The sequence below is a fragment of the Gorilla gorilla genome, chromosome 18, assembly GCF_029281585.2.
Source record: "Gorilla gorilla gorilla isolate KB3781 chromosome 18, NHGRI_mGorGor1-v2.1_pri, whole genome shotgun sequence".
Taxonomy (NCBI): Eukaryota; Metazoa; Chordata; class Mammalia; order Primates; family Hominidae; genus Gorilla; species Gorilla gorilla.
In genome coordinates this window covers 3,541,200-3,557,538 of record NC_073242.2, presented here as the reverse complement: position 1 = coordinate 3,557,538, position 16,339 = coordinate 3,541,200, and the positions used below count along the sequence as shown (strand labels likewise).

At 49.5% G+C, this 16,339-nt stretch overlaps 1 long non-coding RNA gene across 1 annotated transcript in view; it reads right to left on the bottom strand.

Annotated features, from left to right (window-relative positions):
* Positions 1-8,676: 8,676 nt before the first annotated feature.
* The window catches only part of LOC129527808 (uncharacterized), a 36,688-nt gene continuing 29,025 nt past the window's right edge, over positions 8,677-16,339 (bottom strand). The window contains exons 3-4 of the long non-coding RNA XR_008672891.1: positions 9,126-9,352; positions 8,677-8,756 (exon numbers count right to left, since the gene is read on the bottom strand). This is a non-coding gene — a long non-coding RNA (uncharacterized lncRNA). The remainder of the gene's footprint in view (positions 8,757-9,125; positions 9,353-16,339) is intronic.

Here is a 16,339-nt window from a genome sequence, read left to right as displayed (position 1 = left end):
ATGCACCCCACATACAGTTAGACACACACACACACGTGACCTAATGTGAGGAGGAGAGAGGTGCAGAGCCCACAGGAGGGAGAGCTCAGCGGGAATTGATGGAGAGGAGGACTCAGCTCCCTGTGGCCCAGACCTGGCTGACCATGTGATGGCCGCTGTCCGCCCATGCTGGGGGACACAGGCAGGTGGTGTCCGCCCCACGCCTGTCCAGCGGAGTCTTACTACCAAGCATGCCCCAGGTTTACCTGCCCAATCTCAGGTGCTGCAGCAGTGACCTGTCCACCCACTGTGAGCTGCTGGAGCCCTCTTACGGGTCCTTCAGCCTCTGCACTGAAGCTTCCTTATGTCGTGTCAGCAGCAGGCTGGGCGCACTGCCGTCAGGATGAAGAGCATTGCCCTGGGTGCACCTGGGCAGAGCGGAGGTGTTGGCTCCTGCCGATCACACGCCTGTGGAGGGCCCGGCTGCCCTGCAGACGCGCCTGTGCATGTGTGGAGCATCATGAGGGTCACTGGGCAGTGCACACTCCTAGGCACAGCCACTGAGAGTCCGCTGCTCGGTGAGGACAGCATGGATGAGGGGCTCAAACAGGGGCCTCCCAGCCAAGCCAGGCATGTGGAGGAAAGTGAGGGCTTCAGCAAGCTGTCGGGCCCCTGGCTGGTGACACAGGAACCCTGGACCCTGCCGGTGGGTCCAGAGCAGCGATCCTGGAGCACCATGGTCAGGACACCTCTGCGCCAACAGCTTGGCTGCCGGCCACACCCCGGCCGAGGCAGCCTTCCCTCCCCCAGGCTTCGCTCACTCCAGACAGATTTCTTCCTGACTCGGGTGTCAACCTCCCCTGTCCAGAGCACCGACTTTGGAAAATGTAAAATTGTAAACTCTCTCTGCCTCTTCCAGGTGTAAATCTTCTTCCAGCCACTGGCCAGTTCCACAGCCCAGGAAATGTCCTTCTTCAGGCCTGGGAGCTGCCTTGGAAAATGAGGCATCGAGAAAGAAATGGCCCAGCCCCCCAAGCCCTGTGGAGGGTTAGGGGGCCTCTGAGGAGGGTTAGGGGGCTGGCCCCCTGCTGAGGCCTCCAGGGCTCTCCCACCTGCTCAGTGGCCCCTCAGGCTCCTCAGCCCTCCTGCCATGTGCTGCAGAGGAGCTGGGTGCTCTCCCTTACCGCATGGTCTTGAATAAAGCCTTTCTTGCTTGTTTAAAACCGTCTGATACAATTTTTGTCACTCCAATTACTTGTTCTCATAAGAGACTGTGCATTGGGGTGGTCATCCACACCCTGTGGGTGGAGACGGGGTCCTGAGGCCCACCTGCATCCGTCACCAGGGTGTGCACAGAGAGAGTTTTGGGGTCACCAAAGAAGCATCCACTCGACACTAAGAAATAAAGGAAGAATGAAAAAAGCAACATCTACAAAATTTAAAAATAAAGGTAAATGAAATGGCACCTAAGAGTGTGATTAACATAAACAAGAATAACTGATGTGCACACATGCACGTGTCCGCCCTCCCAGGTAGAGACACCCCTAAATCACATCAGAACCTTCTACAGGGCCAGAGCAGTGACAGCAAGGGACACAGAGAATGGGGATGAAGGGAAAGGACAAAGAAACCCACCTGGAACAATGGGTGACCTTGGTGGAGACAGTATCCTGTCCGGTGGGGCAACCGGGGCAGTGACCCCTCCAGGTACCTAGGCAGAGAGTCACACAAGGGGCTGAGAACCCACAATATGAGAGGGTGGGTTCTCGGCTGAGCTCCAGGAGTGATTTGGGGATTAAGAGAATGGCCACATCAGGAACCCCACCCCTGAGGTCCCCTGGCCCCCACCATGCTGCATTCCTGGGTCATTCCAGGCCCTAGCTGCTGTTGCCACCCCTGCTGCTGCAGAAACCTGGGTCGCATTTAAACCCTGATATGGTTTGTCTGTTTCATCACCCAAGTCTTATCTTGAACTGTAGCTCCCACAATTCCCATGTGTTGTGGGAGGGACCTGGTGGGAGGTGATTGAATCATGCGGGCAGGTCTTTCCTGTACTGTTCTCATGATGGTCTCATGAGATCTCATGGCTTTCTAAGGAGGAGTTTCCCTGCACAAGCTCTCTTCTCTTGCCTGCCACCATGTGAGACGTGTCTTTCACCTTCTGCCAGGATTGTGAAGCCTCCCCAGTCAAGTGGAACTGTAAGTCCAATAAGCCTCTTTCTTTTGTAAATTGCCCAGTCTCGGGTGTGTCTTTCTCAGCGGCATGAAAATGGACTAATACAAACTCCCTCTGGCGAGGGCCAGTTGTGGCTGCTCAGCCGCTGTGGAAACCTGGGTTCACTGCCGCAGACTCAGTGGTGTTTCCAATTCCAGTTCTGGCCTGAGAGATGATTGATGGGCTTTTGATCATAGAGTTAGAAATACACACATTTGTATTAAGAAAGTAGCCAAGAAGCCATCACTGTGCGCCCCATAAAAAGTAAATGCTAATTTTTTTGTGAGAGAACTGAAATCTCCGATGTGGTGTTTGGAACATGGAGCCACTTGATAGGAAGGCAAGGAAGGCCCCAAAATGCAGCCCTGATGGAAGTTCAAACATCCTGGTAGGCAACAGAGCAACAGAAATAGAAAAGGAGAAAAATAACAGAAAACCAAATGAGGAGCCATGGAGAAAGAAACCCAGGATGGAGCAGGTGAGGCTGTTACCTAAGGACGGAGCAGGTGCGGCTGTTACCTAAGGATGGAGCAGGTGCGGCTGTTACCTAAGGATGGAGCAGGTGTGGCTGTTACCTAAGGATGGAGCAGGTGTGGCTGTTAGCTAAGGATGGAGCAGGTGTGGCTGTTACCTAAGGATGGAGCAGGTAGTGGCTGTTACCTAAGGATGGAGCAGGTAGTGGCTGTTACCTGAGGATGGAGCAGGTGTGGCTGTTACCCATGAACTAAATGCAGCTCCACATCAGAGAAGAGAACACAGTGAATACAATAGTGCTTGAATTGACATACTTCACATTTAGAAACATACCTTCTATAGTCACAATTTCATTTGCCAAATTAGACACACTTTGCTGACACTTGTGTAGGTTTTATTGCTTTGGATGAAGGCAATCTATCATAGCATAATCGGTTTTGCCCTCCCACGGAGCTTCTCAGGACACTGTTTAATCAGACTTCCTTAAAGCTCCCCTAAAAGAGGTCTCCTCCCTCCCTGATACTGACATCTGAGAAACCCAAGCTGCTCACACAAATTCAAGATATTCATCACCTTTCCCAAATTTATGGCTCTGGCTCCTTTCACACCCTGACATGGGGCATTTTGGTCAGCAATGCCCTCCCAACCCCAGTGCCGCCTCTGATCAAATTCCACCTGGTTCCTTGGCTTTCCTTTCCCATAAATATCATCAAAACACTCAGCTTGCCTCCTGATGGAGAGAGTGATTTTATGCAAATTTCCTTACTCATCATTAATTTTAAAGACCAACATTCATCAAGGAAGAAAAACTGTTTCTAAAAGGCACACACATCTTATATAAAACATTGCTTAATACAAGAAGATCTGATTTTGTGGGAACCATTGCTTTGAAGTGGTTTCTATATCCAGTAATTTGATGCTATTCTGTGGGACTTTAAGACAGAGAGCCTCTGCTAGCAGAACTGGGGCGGGCACACAGGGAACTGGAGTGGGCCCGTAGGAAACTGGGGTGGGCACACGGGGAACTGGAGTGGGCACACAGGGAACTGGGGTGGGCACGCAGGTTCAGAGCTGCCCACGTTTGTTCTCAGCTTGCACATCCCAGAATGCATTTTCACATCACGCTGTAACAATTACAGACGTCCTTCACAAGGCAAGGGCTGATAAACGTGCAATTCCGGGGAATCTGAAATGAACATCTGGAAAGGAGAAGGCAGCCTGGCCAAATGAATGTGCTCATCAGACACGCTCGCCAAGGTCTCCCTCATCTGGCAACCTTGTTCCTCCTAGAAGCAGGGGCCCCTGAGAGCCGCCAGAAGTTGGGGAGGGGCCTCCATAGACATCTGGCTGAGGCTTCACTCTGAGCCTCCTTAGCCATCAGCGAAGGGGAGTGGGGATGCAGTGAGCCTGGACCTTCCTGCAGGATGCAGCACTGGGGGGTGCGGGGTCACCTGTGGCCCCCCAAGCCCAGCTGTGGAAACCTGAGTTCATCCCTAACAGGAGCTGGGCTTCCCTTGGGATCTTCTTTCCTGACACACACTCCATGTCAAGGGGTCGCTAACACAGGACTGGCTTGGTGTCAGAAATAGCTGCAACCTTTTTTCCACCCCTTGAATATGCAAAATCAGGTAGACAGTCATCTGAACTCTCCACACCCAGCGTCACCTCCACACAGACCCCACAGGGGCCCTCAGTCCAGCCTTGTGGACAAGTCCCCAGGCTGTTATGGTGTTAGAGGCAAAATTACAACAAATCTAGTTTAAAGACTGAATTGGCTTCTATTTGTGATTCTAGACTTGGGAACACCTGGCCTTGGAAGCAGGATGGGTGCAGTGAACTGAGCGATGGTGTCCCATGAACTGAGCGGGGGTGTCTTGTTAACTGAGCAATGGTGTTTCGTGAACTGAGTGGGGGTGTCCTGCGAACTGAGCGGGGTTGTCCTGTGAACTGGGTGGGGTGTCCTGTGAACCGGGTGGGGTGTCCTGTGAACTGAGTGGGGGTGTCCCGCGAGCTGAGCGATGGTGTCCCGTGAACTGAGCGGGAGTGTCCCATGAACTGAGCAATGGTGTTTCGTGAACTGAGTGGGGGTGTCCCATGAACTGAGGGGGGTGTCCCGTGAACTGAGCGGGGGTGTCCTGTGAACTGAGCGGGGTGTCCCATGAACTGAGCGGGGGTGTCCTGTGAACTGAGCGGGGTTGTCCTGTGAACTGGGTGGGGTGTCCCGTGAACTGAGCGATGGTGTCCCGTGAACTGAGGCTCTGCAGATAGAAGAGCCTCTGGAGAGCAGGAATGAAACACAGAAGGCAGGTGGGTCGTTTCCAGGCTACTTTCCTTCAAGGGTTAAAAAATAGAGGGCTTCTGTGTTAGGTGGACTCAGGTTGATTTCAATGGCCTGAGATTTTTTGAAAACTGCCCATTTCCAGCGTCAGTTTGGTGATGTGGGCCTTAGCACAGGGGACTCCATTCTGGCTTGGTGGGTTCTGCTGGGCCTAGACCAGGACACTATTCAAAAGCTGGTCCAAAGTTGTTAACCAATTTTGTTTAATAACCGCATTATTGCATACTATGGAGATTAATTTGGTATTAATTTGCAGTAGTTTGCTTTAAGATAAGATTTTAATTACATTCTCCAGAACAACCACTGAGCAAGTAAATTAAAAAGGAGTAAAAGAAACATCAAAATAATTAAAATTGTATAAATGAAATATCTATTTAACATAAAAGTAGGCAGTAAAAGAAGAGTAAAGAAACAAAACAGATACAAGCCATAGAGAAAACAACTGGTAAAACAGTGGACGCAAATCCCACCTTTTCAGTGATCACATTCAGTGGAATCGCGGCCGGAAAGCAAAGGGCGGCAGAACAGGAAGCAGCGCAGCCCAGAGATGGGCTTCCCACAGCAGAGACGCCGGGGGGCGATGGGCTTCCCACAGCAGAGACGCCGGGGGGAGATGGGCTTCCCACAGCAGAGACGCCGGGGGGAGATGGGCTTCCCACAGTAGAGAGAGACGCCGGGGGGCGATGGGCTTCCCACAGTAGAGACGCCGGGGGGCGATGGGCTTCCCACAGCAGAGACGCCGGGGGGCGATGGGCTTCCCACAGCAGAGACGCCGGGGGGCGATGGGCTTCCCACAGCAGAGACGCCGGGGGGCGATGGGCTTCCCACAGCAGAGACGCCGGGGGGCGATGGGCTTCCCACAGCAGAGACGCCGGGGGGAGATGGGCTTCCCACAGCAGAGACGCCGGGGGGCGATGGGCTTCCCACAGTAGAGACGCCGGGGGGCGATGGGCTTCCCACAGCAGAGACAGACGCCGGGGGGCGATGGGCTTCCCACAGCGGAGACGCCGGGGGGAGATGGGCTTCCCACAGCAGAGACGCCGGGGGGAGATGGGCTTCCCACAGCAGAGACGCCGGGGGGAGATGGGCTTCCCACAGTAGAGAGAGACGCCGGGGGGCGATGGGCTTCCCACAGTAGAGACAGACGCCGGGGGGCGATGGGCTTCCCACAGTAGAGACAGACGCCGGGGGGCGATGGGCTTCCCACAGCAGAGACGCCGGGGGGAGATGGGTTTCCCACAGTAGAGAGAGACGCCGGGGGGCGATGGGCTTCCCACAGCAGAGAGAGACGCCGGGGGGCGATGGGCTTCCCACAGCAGAGACGCCGGGGGGAGATGGGCTTCCCACAGCAGAGACGCCGGGGGGAGATGGGCTTCCCACAGCAGAGACGCCGGGGGGAGATGGGCTTCCCACAGCAGAGACGCCGGGGGGAGATGGGCTTCCCACAGTAGAGACGCCGGGGGGCGATGGGCTTCCCACAGCAGAGACGCCGGGGGGAGATGGGCTTCCCACAGCAGAGACGCCGGGGGGAGATGGGCTTCCCACAGTAGAGACGCCGGGGGGCGATGGGCTTCCCACAGCAGAGACGCCGGGGGGCGATGGGCTTCCCACAGTAGAGAGAGACGCCGGGGGGCGATGGGCTTCCCACAGCAGAGACGCCGGGGGGAGATGGGCTTCCCACAGCAGAGACGCCGGGGGGAGATGGGCTTCCCACAGCAGAGACGCCGGGGGGAGATGGGCTTCCCACAGCAGAGACGCCGGGGGGAGATGGGCTTCCCACAGCAGAGACGCCGGGGGGCGATGGGCTTCCCACAGCAGAGACGCCGGGGGGCGATGGGCTTCCCACAGCAGAGAGAGACGCCGGGGGGCGATGGGCTTCCCACAGCAGAGAGAGACGCCGGGGGGCGATGGGCTTCCCACAGCAGAGAGAGACGCCGGGGGGCGATGGGCTTCCCACAGCAGAGACGCCGGGGGGAGATGGGCTTCCCACAGCAGAGACGCCGGGGGGCGATGGGCTTCCCACAGCAGAGACGCCGGGGGGCGATGGGCTTCCCACAGCAGAGAGAGACGCCGGGGGGCGATGGGCTTCCCACAGCAGAGAGAGACGCCGGGGGGCGATGGGCTTCCCACAGCAGAGAGAGACGCCGGGGGGAGATGGGCTTCCCACAGCAGAGACGCCGGGGGGAGATGGGCTTCCCACAGCAGAGACGCCGGGGGGAGATGGGCTTCCCACAGCAGAGAGAGACGCCGGGGGGCGATGGGCTTCCCACAGCAGAGAGAGACGCCGGGGGGCGATGGGCTTCCCACAGCAGAGAGAGACGCCGGGGGGCGATGGGCTTCCCACAGCAGAGACGCCGGGGGGAGATGGGCTTCCCACAGCAGAGACGCCGGGGGGCGATGGGCTTCCCACAGCAGAGACGCCGGGGGGCGATGGGCTTCCCACAGCAGAGAGAGACGCCGGGGGGCGATGGGCTTCCCACAGCAGAGAGAGACGCCGGGGGGCGATGGGCTTCCCACAGCAGAGAGAGACGCCGGGGGGCGATGGGCTTCCCACAGCAGAGACGCCGGGGGGAGATGGGCTTCCCACAGCAGAGACGCCGGGGGGCGATGGGCTTCCCACAGCAGAGACGCCGGGGGGCGATGGGCTTCCCACAGCAGAGAGAGACGCCGGGGGGCGATGGGCTTCCCACAGCAGAGAGAGACGCCGGGGGGCGATGGGCTTCCCACAGCAGAGAGAGACGCCGGGGGGAGATGGGCTTCCCACAGCAGAGACGCCGGGGGGAGATGGGCTTCCCACAGCAGAGACGCCGGGGGGAGATGGGCTTCCCACAGCAGAGAGAGACGCCGGGGGGCGATGGGCTTCCCACAGCAGAGAGAGACGCCGGGGGGCGATGGGCTTCCCACAGCAGAGAGAGACGCCGGGGGGAGATGGGCTTCCCACAGCAGAGAGAGACGCCGGGGGGCGATGGGCTTCCCACAGCAGAGACGCCGGGGGGCGATGGGCTTCCCACAGCAGAGACGCCGGGGGGCGATGGGCTTCCCACAGCAGAGACGCCGGGGGGAGATGGGCTTCCTACAGCAGAGACGCCGGGGGGAGATGGGCTTCCCACAGTAGAGAGAGACGCCGGGGGGAGATGGGCTTCCCACAGCAGAGACGCCGGGGGGCGATGGGCTTCCCACAGCAGAGACGCCGGGGGGAGATGGGCTTCCTACAGCAGAGACGCCGGGGGGAGATGGGCTTCCCACAGTAGAGAGAGACGCCGGGGGGAGATGGGCTTCCCACAGCAGAGACGCCGGGGGGCGATGGGCTTCCCACAGCAGAGAGAGACGCCGGGGGGCGATGGGCTTCCCACAGCAGAGACGCCGGGGGGCGATGGGCTTCCCACAGCAGAGAGAGACGCCGGGGGGCGATGGGCTTCCCACAGCAGAGACGCCGGGGGGCGATGGGCTTCCCACAGCAGAGACGCCGGGGGGAGATGGGCTTCCCACAGCGGAGAGAGACGCCGGGGGGCGATGGGCTTCCCACAGCAGAGACGCCGGGGGGAGATGGGCTTCCCACAGTAGAGAGAGACGCCCGGGGGGCGATGGGCTTCCCACAGCAGAGACGCCGGGGGGGCGATGGGCTTCCCACAGCGGAGAGAGACGCCGGGGGGCGATGGGCTTCCCACAGCAGAGACGTGTCAGAGTCCAACCGGGAAAGGTGGAAAAAGACGAACCGTGTAAACAATAATCAAAAGGGACATCGGGTGGCTGAATGCAGACAAAATAGACTTTAAGCCAAAAGTCGTTGTTTGAGACACCAAAAGGACATTTTATGAAAACAAAAAGGTCTATCTCTCCCAAGACGTAACAAATATGGACACATATCACCCAACACCAGAGCCCAAAATATGCAAAGCAAAAACGGATAGAATTAAAGGGAGAAATATATGGACGCTCATCACCTAACACCGGAGCCCCAAAATACACAGAGTAAAAACGGACAGAATTAAAGGGATAAATATATGGACACACATCACCTAACACCAGAGCCGCAAAATACACAACGTGAAAAACGACAGAATTAAAGGGAGAAATAGACAATCTGACAGCGAACGTTGGTGACTTCACTGGTCCCACCTTGAATGAGTGATGGAGCCACTAGGTAGAAGATCAACAGACAGGAATGAACCCCGTGAACCAACCAGTGGATCCAGCATATGAGCCTCTGCCAAACGGTCCACGCACAGCCGCAGCCACGTTCCTCTCGAGAGGAGAGCGAGACATTCTCCAGGGTGGACCACACACCAGAGCCTGGAAGAAGCCTCAGGAAATGGAGAAGGGCTGAGATGCGAAAGTTATCCTCCCTGAACAAAACGGAATGATAGGAGGAATCAACACCAGGAAGGAACTTGGGAAATTCAAAAACAGGTGAAACAACGCAAATAACCAAAGAATTCAAGAACACAATTTAATAAAATTACAAAATAACTGAATACTAATTAAAAGGCAAACACAAGATACTAAAATTTATGGGAAATAGTACTTAGGAGAAAATTTAAAGGTAAAAATGCCTGTGTTTAAAAAGAAATATTTCAAGTCAATAACGTAATCTTCAATCTTAAGAAATGAGAAGAAGAAACACAACTCATGTGCAGCAGACACAAGGAAGGAAATAAAGATACGATGGGGTAAATTAAATAGAGAATTAAACAACAGTAGCAACAATTCTTGAAACCAAAAGTTAGTTTTTGAAAACCTCAGCAAATTTAACAAACCTTTAGATAGGCTGACCGAGGAATAATAAAGATTAAAATTACTAAAATCAGCAATGAAATAAAGGGCATTACTACTGACCTTAGGAAATGAGAAGGATTATAAGCAAATATAATAAATAATTGTATGCTAAAAATTAGATAAACTAAAAGAAGTTGACAAATTTCTGGAAAATCTCCAAAAGAAATAGAAAATCTAAATAGAGCAATAACAGTAAAGAGATTGGATTAGTAATCAATAAACTTTCCACAAAGAAAAGGCCAGCCCCAGATAGCTTCATGCATGAATTCTACTAAATATTTAAAGAAGAATTAATACCAGTCACTCAAAACATGTCAAAAGGCCAAAACCAAAACAGAAGAAGAGAGAATATTCTCAACTCATTCATTCCATAGTCCCAGGATTACCCTGGTACCAAAACTGCACAGAGAACTCACAAGATAATAATCGATATCCCTTATGAATAGAGATACAAATATTGGCAAAAATATTAGCAAATTGAATCCAGCAATATATAAGAAGGAATTATACACCATGAATGACTGGGATTAACTTCAGGAATGCACAGTTGATTTAACATAAGGAAACAAATGAAAGCAATACACTGTATTAAAAGAATTTTAAAAACCATAATAATCTCAAAAGATGCAAAAAATTCATCTGACAAAATCCAACATCTTTTTAAGAATAAAAGATGAATGAGCTAAACATAGAAGGAAACTTCCTCAATCTGATAAAATCCTTCTAAGAAAAGCCCACAGCACACTTAAATTTGAAAGACCAAATGCTTTCCTCTTAAGATCAGGAACAGTACAAGGACGTTCACACTCTCAACTTCTATTGAACATTGTCATCGATGTTCCTGTGAGGCAATCAGGCAAGGCAATGAAATGCAAGTCATCCGGATTGGAAGAAGGAAGTCAAACTCCTGTGATAGTTTGCTGAGAATGATGGTTTCCAGCTTCATCCATGTCCCTGCAAAGGACATGAACTCATCATTTTTTATGGCTGCATAGTATTCCATGGTGTATATGTGCCACATTTTCTTAATCCAGTCTATCATTGTTGGATGTTTGGGTTGGTTCCAAGTCTTTGCTATTGTGAATAGTGTCACAATAAACATACGTGTGCATGTGTCTTTATAGCATTAGGAGATATACCTAATGCTAAACGACGAGTTAATGGGTGCAGCACACCAACATGGCACATGTATACATATGTAACAAACCTGCACATTGTGCACATGTACCCTAAAACTTAAAGTATAATTAAAAAAAAAAAGAAGTCAAACTCTATTATGGATGACATGAACTTGTATATGGAAATCTCTAGAAACATACACACGCAATTTTAATGAATAAATGACTTCAGAAATGTTGCTGGGTACATGAACAATATACAAAAATCAATTGTAGACCTATATGATGGCAATAAAAAATTCAAAAATCAAATTAAAACAATTTCATTTACAATAGCATCGATGAATCAAATAGGAAGAAATACAACAAAAAAGTTATGACTTGTTACTGTAAACTACAAAACACTGTTTAAAAAATTAGATACATAGAATGATATTTTATGCTTATGGATTGGAAAACTTAACACTGTTAAGGTCAAATTGATCTGCAGATTCAACAAAATCCCTTTCAAAAATTTCAACTCAGCTGCTTTACTTCTAGAAATTGACTAGTTAATCCTAAAATTCATATGGAAATATAAGGAGCTACAAACACTAAAAACAATCTTAAAGAAAATTTTAAACAAAGTTGTTGGATTCATGCTTCATGATTTCAAAGTGGCACGGCCAAGCTACAGTAGTAAAAACAGTATGACAGAGGCATAAAGATAGATACATACATCAATGAAATTGAACTGAAAGTCTAGAAATAAGCCCTTATATTTATGGCCAATTGATTTTTGACAAGTGTGCCAATGGAATTCAAGGAGGAAAGAATGGTCTTTACAACAAATGGTACTAGGACAACTGGATATCCACCTGCAAAAGAATGTAATTTGATTTCTACTTCACACCATATACAATTTTAATTCAAAATGAATCATAGGTCTAAAAGTAAGGTTAAAACTATAAAACTTTTAGCAGAAAACATAGGAGTACATTCTGTGTGACCTTGGATTTGGCGATGATTTATTAGAACTGACACCAAAAGCACAAGCAACAAAAGACACATCAGATAATTTGGACTTTATCACAATTTTGTAAATATTCAAAATAAATTTAAAGATTATTTTGCAGTTTCAAAAGACACCCTCAAGTATGTGTAAAGACAACACACGGAATGGGAGAAAATATTTGCAAATCACAAATCTGATAAAGCACTGGTATAAAAATATATAAAGAATGCTAATAACCAGTGATAAAAAGAAATACAAGCAAATTAAATGAACAAAAACTAGATAGTTCTCCTAAAAAGATATACAGATGACCCATAAGCCTTTGAAAATGCTCAAAATTATTAATTAGGAAAATGCAAATTAAACCACAATAAAACATCACTTCACAACAACTACATTGACATGAGAGAGAGAGAGAGAGAGAGAGAAAGAGGTGAAAATATCAGAAGCTTCAATCATTGCTAATGGAATTGGAAAATGCAGCCACTTTGGAAAACAGTTTGGCAGATCCTCAAAACTGCAACAGAGTTACCATATAATTCAGCTATTTCATTCCTGAATGTATACTCAGGAGAACTGTGGTAATATTCATACACAAAAGCTGGTACACAAATGTTCATAGCAACATTTGGTGTTGATCATAATACCAAAAAAAGGAAACACATCAAATGTTCAACAACTGATAAATGGAGAACCAAAATGTGGTATATTCATACGACAGATTATTATCAGCAATAAAAATAAATGAAAAAATGTTGTAAAGTAGTTGCACCATCAAAACATCACTTTAAATGAAATAAACCAAAGATTCGATTTACATGAAATGTTAAGATTCCATTTGCATGAAATGTCTATAATCAGCAAATCCACAGAGGCACAAAGTAGATTTGTGGTCGCCAGAGCTTGGGGGAGAGGGAGGAAGGGGAATGACTGCTATTGAGTCCAAGGTTCATTTTAGGATGATTTAAATGTTGTAAAATTATATAGCAGTGATGGTTGGACATCTCTATGAATACACTAAAAATGTTGAAGTGTATACTTGAAAGTGATGACGATCGTGGTCTGTGAATTACATCTTAACAAGCCTATAATTTAACAGAAATTTGCAGGTAGTCACTATTATTGGAATCATAACATAGAGAAGAACAATGAATAAGCTTCAAGAAACTGTGTTATGAATATGAATCTGGAACAAAGAATGAACGACGAGAACACATGGACACAGGAAGGGGAACATCACACACCAGGGCCTGTTGTGGGGTGAGGGGAGCGGGGAGGGATAGCATTAGGAGATATACCTAATGCTAAATGACGAGTTAATGGGTGCAGCATACCAGCATGGCACATGTATACATATGTAATAAACCTGCACGTCGTGCACATGTACCCTAAAACTTAAAGTATAATCATAATAAAATTTAAAAAAAAAGAATGAAATACAGAGCCTGCAGCCTGAGTTCTAAGCTCCATTATATTTTGGCAGCCAATGACATACTGAACATCCAGTGGTGATTCTCCACCGTGTCTCTTCTGGACTCAAGGGTAGCCAATGACATACTGAACATCCAGTGGTGATTCTCCACCGTGTCTCTTCTGGACTCAAGGGTAGCCAATGACATACTGAACATCCAGTGGTGATTCTCCACCGTGTCTCTTCTGGACTCAAGGGTAGCCAATGACAGATACTGAACATTGGGTGGCGATTCTCCACTGTGTCTCTTCTGGACTCAAGGGCAGCCAATGACAGATACTGAACATCGGGTGGCAATTCTCTGCCGTGTCTCTTTTGGACGCAAGGGTGTGATGGGGATTTGCCGGGAACTTGTGCTTCCTCCATGGGTTAATGAGGGGCTAGTCATTTACAGACTGGTTGGGGGCAGTGCCTGACACTCAGGGGCCTGGGGCAGTAGGGAGGGTCAGATTTTGACATTTTAGGGAGTTTGGTATTGACTTGAGGTGAGAGAGGTTGCCGAGGACTGCGATGGTCGCTCTTGTATTTGAACAAAATGACTGCTGCCAAGGTATAGGACTGATGGAGGGAGGCCCTCAGTGTGGACAGCACTGCCCCAGACGCCTTGCAGCATCACAGATGGGCACTGCTGCAGTTGCAAGGGGGTACCCACCACTGGCAGGAGCAGGAGAGGGCAAAGCAGGCAGCATCCAGGGCTCTCGTGACCAGGAGACAAGGAGAATGGAAAGGTGGTCACTGGGATTCTCGCCTGGGTGACTCCAAAACTGGGGGCGTGGTTAACTAAGATCTGGAATCGGAGGGAAGAACCACATTTAAACATAAATGATCTTTTTAAATATAAGGATGATGATGATGATAGTGTGTGTCTGTTTTGATGCCTGTCACATTAAAATCTGGGGGTCTGTGAGCCATGAAGTTGACAATTTCCAATAAGCATAAAGTGTGTTTCCTTAGCTGAGAAAATTATTTACAATAAAGGGAATGCTAATGTATGTTTCATTGCTATGTGCAAGGAAGCTGAAGTTACTGATACATAATTTCTCCCAAGGAGAATTGTGGCTTCAGTGGAGCCGAGAGATGTATCCTTGGGAAACCAGCATATTTAGATACAGCTTAAGAAACAGGTGCACCTGAAAACACAACCTAAGCCCATTTGGAGACATGAGCAGCCTTTGACTATTTGGAGGCCCAAATAGACCTCCAGCAGCAGGGATGGGATGGGGCCCTCTGTGGAGCTTCGAGGGACAGATATGGGCCACAGAGTGTAGATGGCTCTGTGAAGACAGGAGGTGTTTGGAGAAAATAAAGGACAAAGTGGACAGAGGGACGGAGACACAGAGAGACAGATATACAGACACACAGACAAGATAGAAGGACAGGGGACAGAAGGAGAGGGGACAGGGGACAGAGGGGCTGGTTCTTCCCCCAACTCTTTGTTCCCTCTTCTTCTTTTGCAATGAGCTAAGCCATCCTCTTAAACTATAAAATAGTTGTCATGCATCCTGCAAAACTTTTGTTCCTTAAGTTATGTTAGGGTGTAATTTTCTCACATCTCAGTCTTTCCAAAGAATATTTACTCTCCTTAGAAATTAATTACAAGTCCTTTTTATAGAGACTACTCCCTAGTTGAAAAAGTATTGCTGAAAAATTGTATGCTGTCATTGACTTATGACTGATCAATTGATGTCATTTGACAATTATAATTCATACCGTATTGCCACTTACAGCTAAGTGTAGTTATTTACTTAGCACTAAATTGTTTTGAAGGTTACTTAGAGCAGTACCAATTTATTGTATGGGATGGTATAATGGCATTCGATGGCATAAAATACTACATGCCTTTATCATCCTTGTTATATTTTATTACAACACTTAATTTTCCATTGAAATATGTATGACAGCAATTTTGCTGCATAAAAGAGAATTTTGTATTTTAAAAGTATGACTTTCCCTTGAGAGATAACGTAATGCCTTTGAACGCGGCAGGAGCCCTGCACGATGGCTGTACATGTGGAGGCAGCGGGTGAAGCCTCAATCCTGTCACCTGCTCCGTAAACAAGCACTCGATGGGCTGGAGCACACACGAAGCTTCTCTGCAAACTTTGGCTTCCCACTCGGATTTTCAGCAGCACACGGCCATTGTTAATGAGATGCTAAATGTTCTACCCTCAGAGCTGTGCCCCTCAATGACAGAGAAGGAATAGAAAGTAAGGTTTGATTGAATGGCATTTAGTTATCCGTGCTCGCCATGTTTAAACACCTCAGGCAGGGGTGGAGGGGGCTCCCTCTTCCTTTTTACACTTTGACTTTTTGGCTTGGACACTTGATGTGGCTCTGTGACAGTCCTGAGTGGCTTCATTCCTGGTGACTGCCTGTGGACGTGCTCCTGCCAGGCTCACCTCAGAGGAAGCAGAGGTCGCTGAGGTGTGCAGTCACTAGAGCTGTGGATGACTTCAGCCCCAGGGCCCAGAGCATATGTTTGCCAAAATGTGGAGGCAACATGCATGGCCCTGAACACCAACTGAGAGTAAGACGGAGACCAAGAGCAACCAGCAGGAGTTTGACCTCTGGATCGAGCCATGCCTGAAGCCTCCCCTTTTTGAACTGTCCAGTTAATGAGAGTTCATTTTGTCCCTTTTTTGCATAAGTGCGTTTTGGCTGATTTCCCTCACTCGTAACCAAAGCTTTTTGATGCAGAGATGGTACTGGATGTGGGTCTGTTCACATCACAAGCTTCAAAGGGGCAATGAGCAGAGTTAAGTGTCTCCTGGCTGGAGAGGGTTGAAGCTTTGTCATGAGGTAGGAAGACTCCTGCCAGACCTCAACCTGGCAGGTGATAGCCCGTGGGGATCCCGACAGCTATGCATTCCCAGAGAAAGGGCAGCTCAGGGGAGTTTGTGGTTTGGAGAGAAATGGTGCGTCCAGCTGATGTCAGAGGAGACAAGGACGGGCTCCAGCCCCGGTTAGGTTCCGG